This window comes from Coturnix japonica, chromosome 11 (assembly GCF_001577835.2).
Source record: "Coturnix japonica isolate 7356 chromosome 11, Coturnix japonica 2.1, whole genome shotgun sequence".
Taxonomy (NCBI): domain Eukaryota; kingdom Metazoa; phylum Chordata; class Aves; order Galliformes; family Phasianidae; genus Coturnix; species Coturnix japonica.
In genome coordinates, this window is record NC_029526.1 from 6,027,836 (window position 1) to 6,052,683 (window position 24,848).

The following is a 24,848-nucleotide window of genomic DNA, read 5'->3' on the forward strand; positions in this document are numbered from 1 at the left end:
TTCTTCTCTTTCATTCTTCAGCCCCATATTAGAAATGTTTGTGAAATTGAAAAATTCCTGCTTCTTTCTACTGAGTCACTCATTACCCATCAAAGTATAACAGATTTTCAAAGAATGAAATTTCTACTGTCAGTTAAGGAAAAAAAGACCACAGCAACTGAACCCAAAAACTGACCACAAGGCTTAATGACCTGCTGAGGAATATTGTAAAGAACTAGTAGCAGGAGATGCACATTCAATTTGCCAGCCTAAATGGTTTGCCTTCTTCTATGACACTGTTATACAATACTGAAGTAAGTATAAAATACAACAGATCTGATTCTGTAACATTTTGTACTGGTATAAATTAATTCCAAGGCACAGGGCCTTTAATTCTGTAATGCCCTGATGAGTATTAGGAACCACGGTGAAAGAGAAAAAAGGAAAGAGAGGTGGGAAAACTATCAAGAGGTAAAAGATCACACTTGCTTTAATTTTAAGCATGTATTGTGTGTATTTGGATAGTTCTGGGAACAAATATTTAAGCAAATCTTATACTGAATATATGTTAACAGGTCTAGCATTACAGAGTCTTCCATTCATTTATAGCCGCAACTAACAAAGGCAGTATTGCTATCCATTTGACCCTGAACTTCACCACTAATAGCCGATAAATAACGTCTAGGTCAGAAACAAATAGCCTGATTGAATTCTGATTATTTGACTTGACAATCACTGGACTTCGATAAATACAAAATGAAGTTAACACATTGCCTCTAACCAATTTTTAGATACTAGAGACCATATACAATTAATACTAATTAGATTCAAGCAAGTGTCCTGGAAGCAGAAGTGAAAACACTAGCTCTTATTTCAGAACTGTACTGAAGTAAAACGCTGCCGTTTCTGAGGAAAACACAAAACTACTAGCAGTATCAGTGTATCTTTCTTCATATATGGGAGTTGCCTCTTTTCCTTGGTATTAGCTGACTGGTATAAATCTTTGATAAAACAATATCACTATAAGAGTGTATTAGTTTAGAGGTAGTTCTTTATGAAATGTTCAACCAATATCGCATTGATTTATGCCATAGTGTAACACAATGTACCATCTTTATTGAATAAATAATACGCCACTGCTAGGAATGTGATGGTTTTCCATGTTACATTTTCTATTTTGGCAGGTAGTTAAATGTCAAGTCAGTGCTTTATGCTGACTTTAGACCTCACCAAAAGACTTCCCCAACGCATCACAGAGCTAAGTCCACTGAATCTCACGTGTGGAACAGTGAGTTAATTTTACAAGCCACACAGTATATAGCCATGTTCAGCTTTTGCCACTCTGAATGAAAAAAGAAATCCACATGTCCATATAGGGCTTTTTCTTAGAATCTAAAGTAATATTTTCTACTTATAGTTTTTTTTTCATTAATTCAGATTGGAATCAATATTTTTTATAAGAAGTGGTCAATTAAAAAAAGTCAGGATTCTTATCATTATGTTTACAGAAGACAAATGGGAAGCTGGGTGTGAAAGGTGGTGTTAAGTGTTTATAGTACATGTAAAAGTCTCTGCTCTCACCTGAAGCCAAATGGGTGGCTTCAGTCTGCAAAGCTCAACATTTTAAGTGTTACGTAACTGTGAAATCTGACCATACATAAGGCAAGGTAGGCACTTCTGAGTATCACATCCTTATTTTGGTATTATCTAGGAGCAGAACAATTCTGAAAATGAGTTGTATCTACCTGTTTTTGTAAGCCTGAAACTACCTGCAATAATATGTGCAACACATTTTTATTAAGAGTAAGAAAATAGATCTCAGAAGGTCATTCTGGGTTTCAAAAGGAGATGATTTTGAATATTTTATTAACAAAGATGTGGGTCCGTCAATCAAAAATGATACAATTGCTCCTAAGTGTTTAGAATATTTGGATTTGTGATTAAGTACCAAGTCCTAATTTTTATAGTTTTTTTATCCACTATATATGTAGAGAAGTCTCATATTCATTTCAGTTCAATATATTATCTTCTGTCTACAATCTAAAAAATAAAATTAAGAAAAAAATAATGCTACTTTGCTCTTGGCTTTTTCCGTCTAGCCTAAACACTGAAAATGTCAAGTTTACTCACTAATTAAACATGTCTGTCTTAGACTGCACTTGTATCTTTCATCATAATGGTGCAGAGTCCCAGGGAGACATTATACATTCATGTTTTCAAATATAAGATGTAAAAAATACAAATACAAATTTAATGGTGCAATCTCTTAATGAGATAAGCAATTATGGCATGGGAGAAATGAAGGAATTAGCCTCCTGAAAAGTTCTCAGTATTTATGGGCCTGGGGCTTCAGAGTCTGGTTAAGACACACTTTTTGCAATCCTCTAAAAAGAAGACTAATGAAATGTGAGTTATTAGTGGAAGTCAGAGAAAAATATGCTTAAAAATGGAGTGCTAATCTGCACAGTGTGCATTATATTTATAATATAAATCATAAAGATGGCATTTTCTAGGATTGAAATTGTAAAGGAAAAGATTTCTCATGGTATTTTGGCTCATCTGCATCCACTTAGAAACCAAACTAAAACAACAAACAAGCAACAAAACAGTAACAAAATCTGCTAACCATAGACATGTATTAGCAATCCAAAACTGTAGCAAAAGCATTTTCTAGAAGTCTAGCTCTAACAGTGGCTGAAGCTTCCTACTACTCATGCAACTGAGGGCTGTCCTACTGGGATTCTTTTACTGATTAGGGTCTTTTTCTAATCTTTTTGAGAAAAGAAATTCAACTTTCAGTTTTAGAATAATCAGTGAGGTTCTGCTTTGTAAATAAATCCCAAATGTTTCCTATTCCAATACAGAACAGAGATTAAGTTTCAGTGTGATTGCAAGGTGACATGCAGCCAGATTATTAATATTATATTTTGGGATTAGGCTTGATTTTGATCCTGTTTATACAGTCTGTTCCACCTGATTTCACAGAAGATACATCTAAGTTAGGGCAGTGAACAACTGTAACGTTGCCCAGATTGGTGGTGGATGCTCCATCCTTGGGGACGTACAAGGACAGGTTGAACTGGGCTCTTAGAAACCCAGTCAAGCTGTAGGTATCCCTATTCATTGCAGAGGAGTTGAACTACATAACTTTTAAAGCTTACCTCCAACTCAAACAATTCTACAATGATTGTATGAAATTTAAATGGATCTTAGTGAGATTGGAATTAAGTGCTTGATTTTAGAAATACAGTAAACTATCAGAAATGGTGATTTATTTTCCTATGTACCAGATAAAACAAAAACCAAAAAGTTGCCATTTTTGCCTTGTCTGCTGTTTTAGAGAGACAAGGATGTAAACACTTTACCACTGTAAATAGTTCTCATGAAGTTATTCTGAATTAATTAGTAGGATATTTAATTGAACCATATAGGCAGAAGAATAAATACCTCTTTGGTTGTATTCCCTGGAGTTTCTTGACAGTTCATTAATGCAAAAGTGCAATCGGCAAGGAGATATAATACATTGTTTCAGTATCTTGTCCTATCAACTGCTTCTGTAAATAGAACATTAACTGCATTTCTCTAAACACATAGCCAAATGTGGAAGCCGCTAAAATAATCTCTTCCAAAACAAAGCTTTTGTTGATCAACTCCATTGACACTGAGAAAATCAGTAGGGAAGCTTTTCAGAAATCACCAAAATTCCATTTTCAGAAAGAATATGTGCACTGAGAGGATTGCATTTCAGTGCAAGTTACTGAGACAACAGCTCCTAAAACACATGCGTGCTTTTCAAGAGCATATGTTCACATTTTCCCCCTGGCCTTCCAAAAAATATTTACCAATTGAAACAAAATTCAGAATGCTTACTAAGCATTTATTATTTTCTTTTTTTTTACTCTACCACTGAATAAAATGAAATTCCAAAGGAAGCAACCAAGCAACGGTAATTGTACTATTGCTACTTCAACCACCAACAAAATCTATCTCTACTATTTTATCCTATAGTATGGATTCCTCGTATTCCACTGAAAAACAGAACAAAACAACTACCCACATGAGCAGAAGCTTTGCAGAACTGGCAGAAACACTTGCCAAAAACTGACCAGAAATAAAACCTTTTGGCATGCAACATATGATGGGTGCATCACTGTAGTTAGTTCAGCAGAGCTCTTCTAAGGTCCTTTCCTTAATGTTGGACAGTTAATAAACATTAATCCATGAACATCATCATAATCTTTAATGATAATCTTTTACCCAAGAAAAACTAATTCACACTTTTCCCTTCCTCTTTTCCCTTCTCTAAATCTCCTTTACTTGATCTAGTGAAGAATCACCTACCCTCAGTACAACACCAAATAGTAATTTTTCCAAACCACCTCCTATTTACTCTACAATTCACTCCAGTTTTACTCCTGTAGATTCACTGATGGTTTCTGACTGTGATAATTAGACTACTACTTATTCTCTGTTTCTGGTAGTGGTCTCATCTTCACTGCCGTCTTCATGAACTCACACTTAATTTTTCCTCCCAAACTGAGCATCTCTGAGATCAGCAAGGCTGTTGTCCAAATTCTCACAGTGCTTTAATCATGGTCACGTGGTTAGCCATTCAAGCTACCCTTTCAGAGCTCTACCTATTCAGTTCATTTTCTTTTAAATCCTTTCCAGAGTGCCGCACATCATGCTGACATACAACACTAAAGAAATCGTTCAGTAATTCTTACATTCATTCCAGCTACCTTTCTTTTGTACTATGTCAATCTCACACAATTGCTAGGTCACTGTCCCGTTTCTCACCCTGCATCCAAATTCATTCTGAGTTCTGCTAGCATATCATTCATATCTGGAAGGATTATATTTGACACTTTCAGTGGGAGATGTTACTTCAGGTTTTCATGGAGATGATTTTCTTTCACCTGCACAATGAATATTATTTAACAATGTTTTATGCCTTTCAAAGTATTTTTTCTCACATTAATCACATGCTTGTCTTCTCTCAGGACTTCTCTAGTTTGTGATTTAATAACCTCGGCTGACAGTGCAAAATCTCCTATCAATAATATTCTTCAGACATCTCTGCTGAAATACTACTTCTAATTCTATCCTGCTGAGTTGATCTCATATATTCAATTCCAAATTTATTTAGGATTTTTCACTGGACTTCACTTCTGTCCCTAATAATCAAGATCACTTTGAGAACCTTCTTCTTTTTTGATCCAGTTCCTCACTACGTACCTCCTCAGATATGCCTACAAGGGTTACCTTAGCAACTTAACACTAAGCTCCTGCCCCTCCTTTAGCATCAGCAGTGCTCAAAAATTAATACTGGCATCAGCTATATCTGTTCTGATAACAATTCAGTAAAATTTCAGTGAACCTTGGACTCCTTCATTTTTTAATTCAAAACACATAGTACGTAGGTTGCTCCAGAAGTTATGCCTCTTATTTAGTTTTACAAAAACTACAGCAGATACGAAGAGCAGAATACTTTAATAGAGCACATTCTCAGCTACAGAACACTATTTTTTCAACAGTCACCACCACAAGCTACACATTTTTGCCAGCAATGAACAAAAGCCTGCATGCTACACTTGTAAAGAATTGCACCAGAGGAGGTGACCCACTGTTGCTGTCACCACAGCTGAAACCACCATCCACTGCCTGACTGTGCTCACATCCAATGTTCAGTCTCTATAAACATTCAGCAAGCATTGATGAATGTCAGTGGGTGCCATTTTTTCCACATGGAGAAACTCAATGTCACACCTTTGCTTCACAGGCACTCCTATGTCAGGCTCAGTTCTGTCAGACTGCCCCTCTGCTGCCATCTCACACAGCAACAACATGTAATTGAATACTGGTGGGCAGGTTCAACCTCTACTGCCATACCACCAGCATCTGCCTCTGATGTTCTGATATTATATAATAGGAGGTGTTTCTTTCAGAACTTCTCTCATAGTTGGATAATCTCTAGATGGGCTTGTTTGAAGTAGTAGTGTTTTAGTATTGACAACATACAGCTTTATAGTATTCTATTGCGGCAGTAAACCTGTAACCATTAAACAAGCATGAAGCACCTGAGCTACTTGCAAGTAAATGTAGGTCAGCTGTTTTATGATACCTGACTCAGCTACTTCTGATGAACTGACCAGAGAGAATACCAACATAGCTAGGAGAGCACCTTCAGTAAAATGAGTAAAGTAAGTAGACATAGACTGACCTTTCCTTTCCCAATTTCTGTGTCACTAACCTAGTTTGAAGTGATGTGACAACACTGCAGAGAAGCTAAAACCTCAATAAGAATTTTACCTTGTTTCTTGTATCTCAGTATGATTCAATCCAGCATAAAACAGATTGTAAAAATGAAAAGCTGTTCCATGCGCATTTGCAGTAATTAAAAGGCATATAAAGAAATGTTATCAAAGAGCAGAGAATAAGAAAGGAATAGATGTGAAAAACAGAAGAATGCATTATTAGAAATTTTGGAAAATCTATCCTTTGAATTCATTTTAATACAAACCCCAGCAATTATATTTTATTCTAATTGACAGAGTGAGGTTTTAGTTGACTGTCTCCATACTATTCTTCCTTCTCCTGACTTATCTATGACAACTGGAAATACAATGTCTATAAATGATTAATCAAATTTTCCAGTAATTCTTTTTGAGTTGTCTACACAACACAACCTACACAGTCAGGATCATAAAAGGTGCCACTTCCCGCAGATCATAACAGGTCTAAATTCAGATCTAAAATCTGAATATATGAAGAGTAAAAATAGAAAAATTCAGAGTATTCACAGAACCGAGATATCCTAAATGAACTTCTGAATGTCAGACAAAAAAATAAATAAATAAATCTACATCTGAGGTATCAGGAAAAACCTAGCAAAGCTTTCTTCTGTATTTAATTCTAACATGTTTATTAGGACATCTGTTCGCTTGCTTTGACCTTTAGGGAGATAATGACCTTGCAGTCCGTAAACTTCTGCTTGATTTCAATAAAGACACAAATTTCAGCACTCAAATTACATGTAGTGAGATAATTCAGATAGAAATTTCATATTCTAATGATGGACTGAACATGGAAATAAACTCTATGGCAATAAAAGAAAGAAGGGTAAATAGGACATAACAAGATTATCACGTGGAATAGGTTCATCCACCAACTAGATTTTATAAACTATTGCAATAAAATCAATGAATTTCTATTTACAAGGGTTAAAAGGGTAAATTTAATGGACTGGATTATGCTCATTAAATTGTTTCATTACTTTCACTTTACAACTTTGTGAGGATTTTAATAGAAGATTTAAGATACAACATGAAATTAACATATTTGTTATTTAGCAACTATGAAAACACTAGCTTTCATGGGGAAAGACTATACAGAATTGGCCTACAGTCTAATATACATTGTGAATTTCAAAGCTTTTAGTGAGCAGAAAAAAAATAACCTGAGGATTTTTATATTTCCTTTTAAGCAAAAATAAGAGATATCTTGGCTAATTACAGAAGTCCTTATAGGAGAGCTAGAAAGCATTTAATGCAGGGTGAAAAAAACAACTTTTCATCAGCTGATCATCTTAAAAGTGATGGGAAATTGCCTAACAGTGAGAGATGGAAAATTAGGTGCAAGAAAATGCTGTAAATGATTGGCAGTTTGGTTCATCCTTCAAAAAATCTTAAAAGTTCTCTTCCCTATCCCACTGAGAGGTATTTAATTTCATATACTGAGTAATCCACAGTGAATTGGACTTTAGGGCAGATTTTAAAAAATATTTAGGTATCTACCACTTCTCTATATATGTTTTCATATAGCCACCTGGTAAATAATTGTCTTTGTACAACAATTTTCTCCTGTCTGAAGCTACAGGAACCATACCGTGGAACTTAAAATACTAAAAACCCCTGTAAAATTTGGTTAAGCAGCAGCTTTTTGGAACTAAGGCCTTTCTTTACAAAAACATTTTAAGATACAGTAAAGCTCTAACTAAAGTGTATGTATACATGATATATATACTCCATTTAGAGTATATACAGACCATTCATCAGCTACGCTACCAAACCTAATTAAATGTCCTTGTTTGCATTTATGTAAAGTAATACGTTTTTGCGGTGCTTTTTATTTGTTTCCCAGAGGAAAAGTAAGAATAGTACTGTTTGTTAACCAGATTAGAAAGGGATGTAAAATAAGTACCTCGGGTAATTTTAATAAAAAGTACTTAAAGCCTTACTACTGAGAAGCAAGGAGTAAAAACAACAACTGTTCAATTGAATTATCAAGAAGTTACCTTCAAAAAAGACAATTACAAACAATTAAACTATTAAGAATAAACATATAAATTATTGCACAAGGCTGTAGAGTTATAGCCATGCAATGTGCTGCAAAGTAAAGTAACTTATTAATTACAATGGGAAGCCATATGTGAGAACAACTGCTTAGTCAACAAACATGACTCAAATTATTTGTTGGGGATAGAAAAATTCAATGGGATGGTTTACTGTGTGTTTGCCATGTATTTGCTGTTGTCAAAATGCAAAAGAATCCAAACATGTCCTAAACTCAGCCACTAAGTTCATCGTCCCCAAATGCTCTTAACTACTTCATCTGCAAGGATAAATGAGGACACAGACAAGAAACCCACAGTGTGGATAAACGAAGTTCCTTTCACACTTCTTTGTTATTATTAAAAAGGTCAGTTACTTATGTTAATGATGGGAAAGAAAGTGCTTTAGAAAGAGCAATGATCTGGCAGATAGAGGGAGAAAAATAAGTTAGCAGATAGTTTCAAAGAAGGAAACTGTAGCTGATTTCCCCTTTCACATGAAGGATATTGCATTAGGGTTTCTGATATGCATCTGGAAGGCTTCCATAAAGACTGCAGCTGCTGAAAAGTTCATCTGAAATTGGGTGTAGTTAAATTTGTGTTATTTATCTGCAATATTCCTGTTTATCCAGAGAGTTGTACCTCACCAAAGAGCAATAAGCTACTATTTTCCTTCCCTTACTTATCTGGTAACTAGGTAAGACATCCATAGCTTAGTCAAAAAGCAAGTTCTTTGATCAAAAGTGATAATTTAGAAGGAGCTCTATCACCTCCTTTGGGTTTACTTTGCCCATTTCACTTCCAGTTTTGAAAGTAACTCCTCTTTTCTTCCCTGCTTGGGCCAAGAAAGCGGGTTAGGCAGTATTTCAAGGAGTAAGCAGAGCCAGAGACCACTGAGAAAACAAGGCAGGCAGTAGCAGAGGCTGCACAGGTTTAGTCCAGAGTTCAGATCACTAGACAGATCTAAGCTGAAAGTAGAGAATCAAGTCTCTTGAGCAGAATTTGGATCAGGGCAGGACACAGGCATTTCTGCCCCACAGCTCAGCCTGGGGGCCCTTTAGGAGCACTGCTCAGTCATCTCTCCTTGCAGCACACAGTGGTACTCTGCTGACACCCAACCTCAACACAAATGTGTCAAATGAGAGGTATGATGCAAGATCACCACCAGGTGAGTGGTGGAATACCAAGAGAGTAGTAGCTGAAAGGCTTAAAAAATTGAAAAAAATCTAAGTTCTCCTATACCGAATGTAAATTTTCACTCTAAATCTTTTGAGTGTAAAGTCTAAGCTTTTAAAAATCTACACTGTCTCATTTTTGTGGTCCTGATAAATGTATAATAATACATATTAACAGATTCATCTATGTACTGCTATACCACATAAGTAAACACAGTATATGGCATCATGTAAGAGTATTCCTAATTGAAAGTACAGCTAAAATTCAAACACAATATTACAAAGGAGAAAAGTTAATATAAGTCATTTCACAAAAAGCTCCAGATTTGTCATGCCAAGAGAATCACTCTCTGCTTTCCCTTACCACTAAATTCTTTTCCAGTTCTAAAACAATTCTGAAGAGCTGGATATCTATTGAGAGTTCAAATGGTATTATATATAGCTTTTTCTTTTTTCTTTTTTTAAAGGATACATTTTACAATCTAAACAATAAATTTGAAGCTTTAAATTCTTGCTTATCTTTTACTGGCATTTCTTGTCATTGCAAGGGTAACACAGGTAATTCTAAACAGTGAGTGGTACACTGGTTATCACGGTTAAGATCTGTAGTCTCTTTGTATTGAATGGTAAATGCTTAAATATTTGCATCTAATCCGACAAGTGAACTCAGCAGGAATGAATCAGCCATATGGATGTAGCTCTCTTTCTCCTCTGTTTATTTTGCTGCTATAACCAAATTTTTCCTTTCACAAGTGCTGTAATTTTCCTCCCCATTTTTGAAAAGGAGGTTTATTCTCATCTCTAAAAAAGAACATGATAGTCAAGATTATAGGCTGTCTATAAACCCAGACTTCAGCTAGAGCTGAGAGGTTTCTCACACATCTCACTTCATAACTAGATAAATGCTTACTTGATTTCAGGCATTCATTATGATTTACAGTTTATTTGACCTCCACAAATAACATGCCAAAGCAGTAGACAAATGTCTTTTGAATTAAATGTAATCAGTTCTATTTGCAGATGTCACGGCACTGAAATACACATCTTCTGAATAATAAAATCTATGAATTTTACGATTAGCAAAGATATCTTGTCAAGCAATTGGTAGTAATTTAGTTATTTGAATAAATAATGGATATAAAACAGACATTCCAAATTCAACTGTAAAATATTATTGAAACATTTCTGTGTTGCTCTTTAGCTGTGCCAACATGCAGGTGATAAAGTGGAAATAACATTTACCTCCACACAGGTCATAAATGCTTAGGAACTCAACCCACTTACTTTGATGCATATATATGAATTTAGCTGCTTCACTTTAGACATATAAAAGCTGTTTAGAATCACTCAAAGTAGGGACAGGAGATATTGCATTTAAATGTATTCAAATAATTTACTAACCAAATTAAGCATAAAAACAAGTGGTATATTTTCAAAACAGCTTATCCACAAAAATACATCATATTTAATGCAAACATTTATAGTCCTGGGGGATACATGGACTCTACCGTTTGATAATGTTTCACAAAGATGATGAATTAATGATACGACACATTACTCAGATTAAGGACAGGGCCTTCAAATTGCTAAGGTTGCTCTTTTGTAATTGCCTAATTGTCAGGTACCTTTTCAGGTTCATATAACAAAGAACAAATTATTTTTTGCCAAATACTACATTTCCATTACAATAGGTATTATTTATGCTACTTTTTTTTTATTGCAGATCTGCCTTCACAATAGAACTGAAAGTTTTTTGGGTTTTGTGGGTTTTTTTTTTTTGCAGTGCCCTGCCTCTGCTGCTTAGATTGATTTGTGGAAGGAGACGGCTTGGCAATAAAAGGAGGGGAAGATACTTTTCAAACCTGTCATGGGCATTTCTCTGTATTCTGTGGTATTTGAATGGTATGTCCTTTCTGACAAAAAGGCTATTGCCTGCTGTGAAATAGATCAATGGGTGATATTGTGCAGTGATTGCTATTTGTTTAAGAGAAATCTCCCTGACTGACCCACTTCCTGTAATGCATAAAAAATAAATGACAGAAGTAATATTTTTGTTCTTGTTTCACTTTCATTCATCTTATTTGATCAGCACTGAACAAAACTGACATCTCATCAAACCCTAAAGTGTATTTCTACACTGGGTTCATCAGAGGTTGGCATTTAAAACACAGACATTGCAGGAACAAATGTATTTGCCAGCTCTGTCCATCGATGTAAACCTGACCTTTATCCTGTAGATTTATTGACACTGTGCTGCTTTGTATCATATTTCATTACTATGTGGAAAACCTGGAAATTCCTTCCTGTAAAACCACTTTTGATTCTCATCTGCAAATATTTGCATCTACAGTAGATTATCTAAGGACTGAGAAAATCTTAATATGTCTTCTGTTTATTTTAAACAAAATGATTTACCTGCATGTTTAAAAATGGTTGTGCAGTGCTCAGACGTACCAGTCCATAAGGATATTATGCAAGGACAACAATATCACTGAGGGGGCATTTTTCTACAGTCCCTTTCACCTCTCCCCAGACCAAACACACTGGTAATTTCTAGGAAAGAAGAATCTAATTCTAAAGGTGTTTTAATTAGGTTTTACAGGTTGAAAATAATCAGAGAAGTTTTATGTACAAAACATGATCTACGCTCAAATGCTACACTGCTAAAAGAATAATGGATGTGCCTTGCTGTTATGCAGTATGCTTCTACTTTGTTCCTACAGTCACCTAGGAGATATGTAAGCTCTTCCATGCACAGGGTATTCTCAAACAACATCTGACTGATAAATAGCCATTTTAACTATAGATAACAGCTCTGTGACTAAATATTTTGTTCTGTGTGGGGAAATTCTAATGAGAACAAATAAAAATTAGCAAAGCTAAATCTGATCATGCTGAAACAACACATTTTCCTAACTAATTGGCTAAATAATGGTTTGCATTTCTGCAGTTTGTTCTCTTCCTAAATCCCCTGGAAGCTTTCCAACAAGCCAGAACACAGAAGCACCATGCTGGTGAGCCCTATGTGAATCACATCTGTGTCGTCGTTTTCAGCCTCCTAGGCTTGAACATATTGAAACAGTCAATGCTTGGCTGTAAAGCAAATAGGCTGTTTTTCCAAAAAAAGAAAAATCTATTACTTGTGCTAGATTCTCAAATCCTAATATTTACCCTTGTCTAAATGATGTGTAATTGAGCACTACCATAAAGGATCTACAGATTTCCTTCAAAACGATTGTTTCTCTACTTAAAGAAGTGGAAGGCAAATTAAATCATCCTTTCATTCCTGCTTTAATTGAGGATGAAAGATTGGAGCTAAGTCCTTGAAGTCAGGGGAAAGACATAGGGCAGGTGGCAGGAAAGACAGGGAGGGGAGGGCTTCCATTTGCCTGCTAAATGTCTGAATCTGCACAGACATCAATATCTGAGGTAGCTGTCTGGGATCCCTCTATGTCCAATGGAAATAAATAGGCATTTCCAGAGGATAGTTCATCTGATATATCTTAAACATCTTCCTTTGAGATGTGGCAAACTGATGCATTTCAAATGTAAGTACTTCATGAGCTTCAGGTGAAGAATCTCACTGAGGCTTTGAACTTCCTGTTATATGAATTCTGGGGATTTAAAGCAAAGTTTTGCAAGGGGAAATTTTACAAAATTACAGACGTATGACACAAAAGGTGTAAATTCCTCAGTCACTAAGTTCCTCTAAAACATAATTTTCAGCATATATAATTAAGAGTTAAAGATTTTATTCCCCTTCATTAATGTTGCCATTGCCTTTTATTTGGCAACTACAATGTGAGGTATGGAAAAAGAAGTCACCTTCAGAACTAAGCTGAATTAATAACATGTAACTGATGTTTTGGAAAGAAAACATAAAGGACAGTTCTAGTGCTTCATACAGAGCCCCATCTAGATGGAGCAAAAGGGAAGTGCCTCCAGTTTTATGAAACCATACATGGTTGCGGATCGTTAACTTTAAACTGCTCTTTGATTTTCTAAATGTGTTTGGTTTTGTTCCTTGAGATATTTTTTATTTTTTAATCCTAAATAGAGTATTTTATTTTGACTGTAAATGGTGCTATATTGCTTTGGAAATTCAGAAGAGGTTTTTAAAACATTACAGTAGGTTTGAAAACATAAAATTCACTTGGAACATTTTTATTCTTTTCAGGACTGCTGTGTATCTGTCATCTACAGTCTCACTTTCCTCATCTGCAAGGATGTAAATGCAACAGATATCACTCGTTCTAAAATATTATGCCTATTGATTATTGATGCATCACTTCCTAGATTTTTGTTTCATTTTAAAATGCTTACCCAGATAAATTACTATTTATTACTATTATTATTATCCTAGCAGTAGTGAATGAAGTTCATTTAAAATTAAGACTTCATAATACTTCATTAAAATTGAAGTACAGTTCCTTACTGAAGGCAGTGATTCCTGGATGATATGCTCTGTAACTAATTAGACTGTCTCATCTATAGAGCAACATCTCAAGTGATTAAAAAAGTCAGTATAGAGGAGATAAATTAGATGACCTGACTACTCATCTCCAGACTGATTTGAATCTTCCTTTTGGCCTTTATAGACTAGCAAGGAAGTGCTGGAAGTGCAGGCTAGAAAATGTGATCGCTGCCAAAAAGATACGGATGAGGAAGAGATGGGAATAAGGAAGTTGACTGCTTTAGTTGATCAATGTAAGAAGAAAAACAGATGCATCATTTCATAGTTCCGATATCACATAAAGGGAGAAAAATAAATAAATAAATATGACATCATATGCACATAAAAAGAACACAATTTGCTAAAATATTTCTCCACCATCTACATCTATTTTCAAATAGAAGATTTTTGAACCCTTCTGCTTAATCTGATGACTATCATTCAAATTTTACTGACTGTCACAAATACTGTGAGTAACTTCAAGGCCAACTTCAATGCAAAATTCTTATAGAAGCTCAGCCAATCAGATGTGTACATGGCCATGGTCTTTTAAAATAAAGAACAGTGAAATGAGTTCAAATGAAAACAATACTGTCAAGTTGAGACCGCTGGAGTATCCCTGAAATTGATATTTGCCTTATGTTATATGAATATACTGTCACACTACTATCTTTGTGTCTACTGCAGAAAACTCAGTAAGCCTACAGAAGCAGATCACATTAGTTTTTTTTAAACTATCTAGGATAGTATGAGCAGCTCATATTCAATCTAGTGTTAAAATACTCTGTCCGTGCTGATCTCTTCTGCTTAAATGTGCCATCCTACGATATGCTTGCAAGTAGAAATTCACACTCTTTAGACAAAAGAATCAGTCTGGTAAATATTCTGTTTTTAGCATTAGAGCACCAAGAACTTCAGGTCATTTTAAAAAGCCATTTTTAAAGTGTATCAGAAAGAAAAAGACACTGTCCCATGTGTCTTGCGTGCTCAGGCCTGTACGGATTTTAACTACAAGGGGGGGATTTAAACTGCTTCTTTGCACAACCCAAAAACACAGCCGACAAATAGCAAACAGTGATTGAATCCCCAGCTGCTTTTGAATAATAAGATAAATAAACAGGGATGATAGTTAGATTCAGGTGAAAACTATCTGAAATGATATTTAATTATTGAAACTTTGCTGTGCTCATAGTACTTCAGCTCTGCTTTACAGTACCAACTATGAAAATCATTAACAATCATTAGTAATTGTATCAAGACAAACACCGTCAGCATTAGAAAGATATGTTTTTTGCAGATTATCATGGACACACACAGGTTTTTTTTTGCTGTCAGGATGACAACCTTGTCTACATCAGCCACAAATACTTGACTGAGGACAGAACTGAATTTGGCAATAGTAACATTGCTTTATCCCAAGTATTTAAGACTGTTTTATGTGGTTGTCTGCTATATTGCTCTTTGGGACGTAAAACATTCAAGGTATATTCTGTGAACAGCTTAGCAATGATTCCTTGCTTTGGGATCAAGAGTCAAACGTTTGCAGATGCTGTTTTATATCCTGGCTCAGTTATCAGGGAAGGGTTGGGAGAAGCAGTTTTTATGCGCTTCTAACAAATTGCCTGACTAAGCACACTTTTTGTACTGTCTGCAGATGTTTATCTGATTCATAGATTCATGAAATTTGACAGAGATTACTTTGATATCTCCATATATATACTTGATTTATTCAAATACTATTAATTTACTAAATATAAGCCATGTCTGGGCAGTAATTACTAAATTGTGTAATGTTTCCAGATATAATTCTAATGATATTTACCAGAGTCCTTCAGATTACATTTATAGGCAAGCAGTTTTTTTGCTGTCTTGCTTATGCTTTAGTTAAATAATTCCTCAGGTGTAGGTGTTCACCACAAAGCATATATACATACACAAGCAGACAATAGCACCACAGAGCGTCAAAGATAAAAGCAACCTTTTTAAAAACAAGAATGTTTGCAATCTAATATAGTTTTGTTCACTTACCTTGACACAACCAGATTTTCTTTTGTGGAAAACCTGCAGTTCCAAGACACAGAACAATACTGGGAACTAGAAAATAGAAAAAGAAAAAAGAAGAGAAAAAGAAAAAGAAAAAAGAAGAATCAGTGATGGTGGGAAGCAATTATAATCTCAACAAAGGATTGCATGCGTGCAGTAGAAAAATGTGGCACTTGTCATAGAAAGCTATTTCAATATACTACTAGGAAATGAGATAGATCTGGTCCCCCAGCTGACTCTGCATTAAGCAGAAAGAAGTAAACAGTTAAGAGGGTGGTTTGCCTTCAAAGCAGAACAAATTTTGGATGATTCAATGTCCTGGACTGATCCAACTGTTGTAACACAGGTCAAATGAAAAGGTTAAATCACTTAGGAAAAAAAAATCCACTTAAGCTCAAAAATTAAATATACATCTGCACATTTAATACCTCTTATATTTTGCAAATATATTGTAACATGGTTAACTAAGATACATGCAGCTGTTAAAAAGTGCTGTATCTCCTGCCTCTTCTACTACTGAAGCAATTTTTTCTTCCCCTGTATCTGAGGGATCAATGATAAGCATCCTTAAGTGTCTGAAGGACAAAAATACCAAGAATAGGAAAAAACTGTTTAATGTGGCCCAAGGGGGAGGAAAAATAGAATGAAACCGAGCAAAGGCAGAACTTGGAAAGAAAATGCTAATAAATTAGATTTATCTACCCACTGAATAAACTTCTAAAGGTGTTCCTTGGAATCCTGTAATCTGCAGTATTTCAAGAGGTGAAAAAAAAACAAACAACAAAACCTCTCAGAAATTTGCTAGGAAAAAAACACCACTTTGAAACAGACACACACACACAAAAAAAAAAAGAGTGAGCAAATCTTGCTTCCTGATAACTAATTTTTATTCTATGAATTCTTCTATTTGCTGTGCAACAATAGGTTCTTATATATTTAACTGTTGCATTGTTTTCCTACCACTTCCATCCTCTGTTCACATTTATTCTGATATTTTTCACATCACTAGAATGCACCAGAGTCACAGAGTTTTTGTGAGGAAAAGTTAAAGTGTATTTATACCCAAACTCAAGCTCGGCTTATCTGGAATTGATTCAGTGCAAGAGAGGATTAACAGCTTGTAAGTAGTATTTATCTATCATTTATTTCACTAAGTACACCATTCACAGCAATTTGTTTCTCTTTTTTCTCTTTTTTTCCCCTCCATGTTAGACTGCATGGATTTAAACTCAAGGAAGCTTTAACAAGGAAAGGAGTCCATGAATGACGCTTATAGCAAAGGTAAGAGATGTTCCTAAGTGGAAAAAAGGCAGCTGCTCATCTGGATTCTCTGTTCTCGCCTCCAGAAGACCTATTCTTCTCTCAGTGTCTTCATCCAGATGCTCACACATACAATTACTGATGTATTAAAATGCTCTAAAAGATGTCAAAAACATCACTCCCTACAAAAACCTAGTAATACTCCAATAGTACCCCAATAAATAAAAAGCCTGGCACTACTCCTGCACAAAAGGAACTCTATAATTACAACCAATACTATCAATAAACTACATCACAGAAAGAGAGAGAATGAATGTCAATACAGTAATAGCAAAATAAACTATAATTCAAAGTAAAGAGTTCCAGCAGAAAACATAAGGTTGGAGAACATATTCTTGCGGTTTTAAGTTTCTTCTTGTCCTTGGCCTTTGAGAAAAGCTATTTATCACACTTTAGTCAGATCATCCGAGTTCTTCACTTTGGGATACATATCCTTGTTTATATTTATATGAGTTACTTGGATATACCCAAGCTGCATTTTACCTTTTTGTAAGTTCAATTTCCAGTGACCTTTTCTAAAAATACACATAAATTATGCAAATAGATGCAGATTTTTGTCCAAAAGATAAAATGAAAAGCTCATTAAAAGGGAAAGATCTGCATGACCAGATTTTAAAGTCTTACATGAAGGTGCATTCATACCATAAACTTAAAATTAATGGTTTTAAACTGCACAGCCACACACGTAAAATGCATATTTCTATATGGAAATGGCTATGCACAAATTTCGAAGTAGTATTCAGGCACAGGTGTAATAGATCAGTGTCCTTTTTTAAATTGTACATTAAAAGACAATGCCCAAATAGTTCTGGAAAACCCAAAGGATTCACAGCTAAGCTGAACAGAATCAAGCTGATGGTAAAATCTAACATGGAACTAAAGTTATGCTTAATATGTTGTTTGAAAGATTCAAATGATCATGTTTATTGAAATTAAACTGTAAAATATAGCAAGTATGTGTTATTGACCATATTTTCATGTCTGAATTGAATGATTCTTTCCTAAGCAAGTGCAAATTATACAGAAAAATCTCAGTCTGGAATCTTTCTGTGCAATGGTTAATGACAAAAACTGAAACGTACACAAAATATTTGGGTTTTGCAACATAAAAAGTGGAAATATTAGTGATTAAATATAAACACAAGAACAAGGATGTACAGGAATAGCAAAAGCACTGAAAGATTCAATGACTTATTTATTCAAGAGCATACAGTAGTTCAGCATCAAAGAAAACAACATGGAAGTACCGCATGCAAGCAGTTGTACATCTATTTCTCTGCATTACAAACCAGCTGTATATATGCAATAATTTTAATGCAAAAGCTAAGGAACTAAATCATGACAATATGACACATTTCCCTGGGCTGCATTAGCTTTGATTCACACCTTTCCTGTTATTCTGCTTCTGGTCAGGAAAAGAGAATCAAAAGTATCTTCCCACTGCTCTGAGATGGCAAACAGCTCTGTAGCTATGCAGAGATAGACATTAAAAACAGTTGTGATACATAGGAAGAAATCTGGAGGAAGGCTGTAATTGGAAGAACAAGATCATGTGCTCTGAGGATTAGCTTTAAGAAAGATAAAGCCTACTCAAGGGTGATGAAGCGTTCAGCATTTTGCCAGCAAGAGACAATAGACTGGAGACCACGTCCAGCTGTCCTGTTTGCAGCATCACAACAGAAGGGCCAGATTCTCACTGCCCAGCTTAGAAGAAATCCATTCTGACCCAAGACTACACAGCCAAAATTATTCATGATTGCTGTCCAGCAAAGTGGAGAGTCCAGTATACCAGCAAAAATGATGAGAAAGGAAAAGCTTACAAATAAAGAAAGCACTAAACTTAGGGATTTTTAATCTATTTAACTATTTCAAGGAAAACTGATTTCTGAATGGATGAGTGAAAAGTCATAACTGTAGAGAGAATGTTCTGGCCCTTCAAAGATAACTGTACAAACACCATTTCATCAGTATTTTAGGAGTTGATGCAGACACATTTCTCCTTCTACAGGACTAAATTTAATGAATAAGAAAACCCGTGTGAAAGAACACATATGTTACTACACCAGAACAGGGAATTGTTTGCTATCATCATCTTCGATTAGAAATCAAGAAGGAAAAACAGTTTTTTAGTGTGCAGTGATAAAGATTAAAACAGCAGTAAGCTGTAGGCAACTATAAAGGAGTCAAAGTCCAATGTATTCACCAGTTTCTAACAGCTCAACCCAAATAGTGTAGAGGATTAACAGCAAGAAAACAAACTTCTAAGTGCTGGATTACATAAACAGGCTATCCAAATTCCTGCAATCTTACACAAGTTTTATTAATACTATAATACAGGTAAGTATGCGCTGGAGTTTGAAGTAGCTAACACAAAAATCAAATCTACTGATGTCTAGAACAGGAGCTCTCTAATGTTAGACTCATTAAAAATAAATAAATAAAGTGAATAAAATTATCACAATCCAATCTCTGAAGTCCCCTGACAAACCTAGAATTGAATGGATACAATTCATTAAAACCTAATTACCAAGAAATCAATAGTGCAATTTAGCCCAAACCAAAACTCATTGTAATGCACTGAACATTTGAAAACCCAGGTCATTATAAACAGGGCTTAAGTGACATTGTATATTACATCTTAGAGTGTCTCTGTACAGCAATTAGCACAGACTGCCTGACTTTACTCAAAAAGGATATTACTATATGCAGTCTTAGTAGTAGTGCATCTGTAAACACCCACTCTTAAAAATGCAACAAAAAAAGAAACTACTTTGCTAACAATAGTCGTTAAATCCAATTCTAAAGAAAAATCAACTACCCATAATCCCAAAGACATACCCCTCAAAATTCACTTTTGCTATGAGTGTCTGAGGACCAAAACCAGCACACTTTACTTTTAGCTATATATATGTAAATCCACTGACACCTCTGACTGATTAAAAAAAAAAGTACAGTCTATATATGGCCCATAATCAAATTTTTGGGAAAATCAGAATTGATAGAATCTTAATTAAACACAATGGAAGAGTAACTGAAGATGACTTTTTTTGCTACAGATGCTTATAGAAGGCTCTGAAATTATATATACTCTGGCCTTTCATTCTTCCATAATGTTTGGGTACCATTTTAATCCATATGACCTTCTCTCAGAGTAAAAGAATTGATGCATCATTTGAAGTCACATAATAAACTGTATACATTAGCTTACTCCTCAATATCTTGAGTAGACAGATGTATCCTTCTGGTCAGTCAGCCTTACAGTATACAGAAGTACACAGAAGTTTATGCTAATGATACTTTCAGGAGCGCAGCTAAATGGTGCAATACAGGGTGAGAATACAAGATCTGTCCCATTGGCACCCCTCAGGCAATCCCAGCTTTGCATTGTGTTTCACCTGCATGTATGGACACTTCTGAGAGATTTGGTTTACTGACTCAGGCACAGTGCCACCACATGTGCCAATCCCAGTTCTCATCTTAGTATGATCCTCACTATTTGGAGCATCTCTGTGTTCCTAGGGCTGTATGCTTCTAATCTCTAGAACTAACTCAGATAATAATAGCATCATAGAATCATTATGGTTGGAAAATACCTCTAAGATAATCTAGTCCAACTGTCAACCCTTGCATATTCTGGCCATGCATGTAGTCATACTAGTGAAGGCTGCACAAGTTTTTCTGACATCCAAGTACATTTCTATTAAATTTTACTACATGGTGACATACACAAACAAAACAGTAAAAAAAAGAAATCCCAAACAGTACACCACAGACCAACACCAATGAAACAAAATCTTTAGAAAAGCTTTAACTAGTCTGTATCATAAGCATGTTTCATTATGCAGTTACAGCTGAGCGCTTAAATAACCTCTAATAAGGAGCAATGAGGATCTAAAAATGATGTATGGTGACAATGTGTTAAAAAGGTAACAAAACATTCCTGCACTGGCTATAATTGCAATGAAAATAGCATATAAACTAATAAGCCAAGCATTGAAAGAGAGGACTCACAAGGGCAGAGATAACAAAAACAAGTATTAAAGGATAACTCAATAATGTCGCTTAGACTTCACAGAAGGTCAACTCCTTCAATGATTCCTGATAAGTACTTACAAACAGTTTTTATGGCAATACACCAGCTAGAGCAATAGAAACTGTTATGCTTTGAGTCAGGAGAGACATTTTAGTGGGATACCATGACTACTTAAAGAGATGTTATAACCAGACAGACTTGTTTGGTAGCAAGGTTAGAAATGTATATGGGCAAAAGTAAATTGAGAATAACGTCTCTTTCTCATACATTCAATTAATTTCTGTGTTCTTATTTTTGTATGCGCTAAGCTGATATTGAGCTGAAGGACTGATGCTGTCTTTGAGCAACCATTCAAGTTCATATACACCAGCACAATTTCATTTGAACCATCATCATGGGATTTCTGGCACTCATCAAATTTGTCTACCTTGGGAGCCATTTGACCATCTTTTCAGTCTGGACCAAATATTTGTATCTTCAGTGTGAAAGCTGAAATTCAAGAGCATTTTAAGGAGTCAAATTAGAGCTTTTCCTTTATTGGAAATAATTACTATGTATGAAAGCCCTACACATTTTCTACTATAACAGAGAACACAAGAACGTAAGCCATAAATAGGTCTAGAGGCAGGAGCAACAGTAACAGCATGTGTATACAAACATCCATCCCTCATCCCATACTAATCTCATACAACAATTTCAGCCCATGCCCCAACAGACCAAGGACCTGATGGAGAAATACCAGTGAGCTCCCACATCTAAACCATAATGCTTATTCATACAAGTTACATCAACCATTAATGCCTAACCTGCAAAATTTATCATAGACAACGATGAATTAAAAAACAAATAAGTAAAACTTAACCAGGTAGAATTTAATGAAAAGGCTACTTACATTTTGTGAGCTATTAATATTCCCAAAGTACACAATATATTATGAATATAATTCTAGATAATATACATAACTATTATATTATAATTATATTATATATATTATAATATATATAATAATATTATATAATTATAAATAATTATATAAAATATAATTCTAGATACTATATCTTCATATATAAGCAAAATCTAGAGTGCAAGTAGTGCTAAGATATTAGTGCTTGAAGAAAAATAATCAGCAGCATTTTGAGTTTATTCTTTGATAAAACAATAAGCTCTTCAATCTATCAGCAAGGCTCTGCTAGGTTTTTATTGAGTTCTGAAATTTCAAGGTTACGTTGTAGAGGCTACAAAATTCTGTTTCAACATAAACAGAATTTATTATTTTTTAAACAAAACATTAATAAAAAGCTTATTTAGAGACAATCTGATGACTTAAATGACTTATTACAGAATAAAAGTTAATAGTGCAAATAGGACTTCAGCCCAGAGCATATCCTTAAAGGATGATTCAATGATGAGCCACAGAATAGAGCAGAAAATAATCACTCATGTTGCCAAAGGGACCTTGGTAAGAATATGCTTCTCCTGAGGAGTCTTTAAGAAGATGATGCTGGCCACAAGGGATTTCAGCAGAGAACATTTTTTGGCTCAGAAAATGTATCCGGATGTGGCTGCACCACTCAAACAGCCAATGCCAGCTTCTCTGCATTGCTTCATTGCCCTGATCAAGTTATTCAGAATACCCAGCAGCTGGCAATTACCCAGAGGGTGTTGGGATTTTATAAGTACCAGCATATAAGCACACAGCCTTCCCTGGCAAAATGAAGAACTGGAAGCAGAAAAATTCCAAGGGTGCTATTAGATCCAGGCCTGTAACTTAAAGGTATTGTTCTATTCATGTCAAATTTTCTGTCCAAATCCAAGGAATTTGCAAGTTTAGGTCCTACAACCATCTTTCCTTCCACCCTCACTCTCATCCACCTTTTCATCTTCCTTCTGCTTCCCCTCAGTACTTCATTTTTCCCTCTTTATTTCCACAGGCTCTGACCATTTACCTCAGACAAAATAATTCTTAAGAACAGAGAGAAACTCCGGAGCGTGACAAAATCACAAAATTGTTCTGAGTAAGACAGACTCTGCACAGCAGGAGGACAGATCACCTTCTTCAGCCCAGCCATGTACTGCTTATGTACTGCATATCTAAAGTGCTTTCTGGATTGTTTCGGGTTTTTTTTACACACAGCTGAGACCGGATACAAGACAGGAGGTGCACAGAAGTACAGAAACCAAAAAGAATATTAAGGAATTCACCCTTAACAGCTCACTAACCCTGCCAGACACAAACAATTTACAATGCAGTGATTCAGAAAACAAGGAATTAGAGCAGAGAGTCACTAAAATGATGTTTCACGAAAAACTAAAAGATAATATATGTTTTAAGTACAGTTTTGTGTTAAATCTATTTAACATCACTACACAGGGTTACTTATATACATTTCCTCCATATTTAAGCAGTGTTTAAAGTGTTTTGGCACATATCATGATTAACTATGGTTAAAAAACAACAATATAATTTGGAAGGAAAAGAAATACTCTAGAAAAAAATCCTATCAGAAGCAATTCTTATGACACTCAGGGGAACAAAAGATAGACTATAGCTTATAACACTGCCAATTAATGCAGTAAGATGTAAACCACAAATACCATCAGACACTATAAGGTACAGCACAGGGACTAAAACCTCAGTCTTTCTCACAGCTCCACAAGATCTCTCTACAGCAATGATGTTATATTTATGTATTTCTACTGTTTGAGGATCTTTTTTTATTATTTTTTTTTCGGTTACATTATGAAGATGCTTGCCAATTCAATTGAAACAAAACAAAATTTAATTAAGCTTGATGGCTTCTGCTTTCCAAGGCAGGTATTGTGATATGCGCAGTGGTAACTATATGATAATGTCCTCTTTCATCTGAGGACAAAACGTATTTTCATAAAGGTCAGCTTCTGCCAGGAATATATTTTAATTTGCTGGAATTTTGAGGATGACAAACACCTCACTTGGGGAAAAAAAAAAAGTTAAGAACCATTGTAGGCAGTATGTCTCCATTTCTCATCAGAAATCATTTTCTATATTTATTTTAAGTTACACATATAGCCTGGTTTGAACAAAAAAGAGGAGTTTGATTTTCTTTTTTTAATCTCAGCTTTAATGCAAGCCCCTATCTCTGACCGCTGGGTCTACAGTCTCTCCTTAAAGAGCCTCCAGAAGGGGCCATGCTTTGAAAAAAAAAGTTTAAACAATTAAGGTTGAGGTAAGATGGAACATGAACTGCAATTCAGCCAAGTGCCCAAGAACCGAACGTTTAAGCATCTACAACAGTTCTGACCCCAAACTTTGTCACTTTCCAAACCTTCAGTAGATTAAGTGCCAATTCATTTCTAGTAATCCAATTACCAATGACACTTTTGTTGCTCTGGAGATATTTCAGAAATGATTAGCCTTCAAGTTTCTGATAGCAAGTTCAATAATCTCTTTCATACAAAAACTGAAGAGCTGATATATTACTAAATAACTACAATTTGCTAAGCTCATTATTTAAAGTGCAGTGATTATCTACT

The 24,848-nt window shown here is 35.1% G+C and overlaps 2 long non-coding RNA genes across 5 annotated transcripts in view; one reads left to right on the plus strand and one right to left on the minus strand.

Moving 5' to 3' along the window:
• Positions 1-24,848, minus strand: part of LOC107319239 — a 197,489-nt gene that overhangs the window by 62,441 nt on the left and 110,200 nt on the right. For all 4 annotated transcript variants that reach the window (XR_001557698.2, XR_001557697.2, XR_001557696.2 and 1 more), the window contains one exon: positions 15,968-16,033. This is a non-coding gene — a long non-coding RNA (uncharacterized LOC107319239). The remainder of the gene's footprint in view (positions 1-15,967; positions 16,034-24,848) is intronic.
• Positions 16,880-23,837, plus strand: LOC116653954. The gene is made up of 2 exons (XR_004308615.1): positions 16,880-17,263; positions 23,267-23,837. It is a non-coding gene; the product is annotated as an uncharacterized LOC116653954 (long non-coding RNA).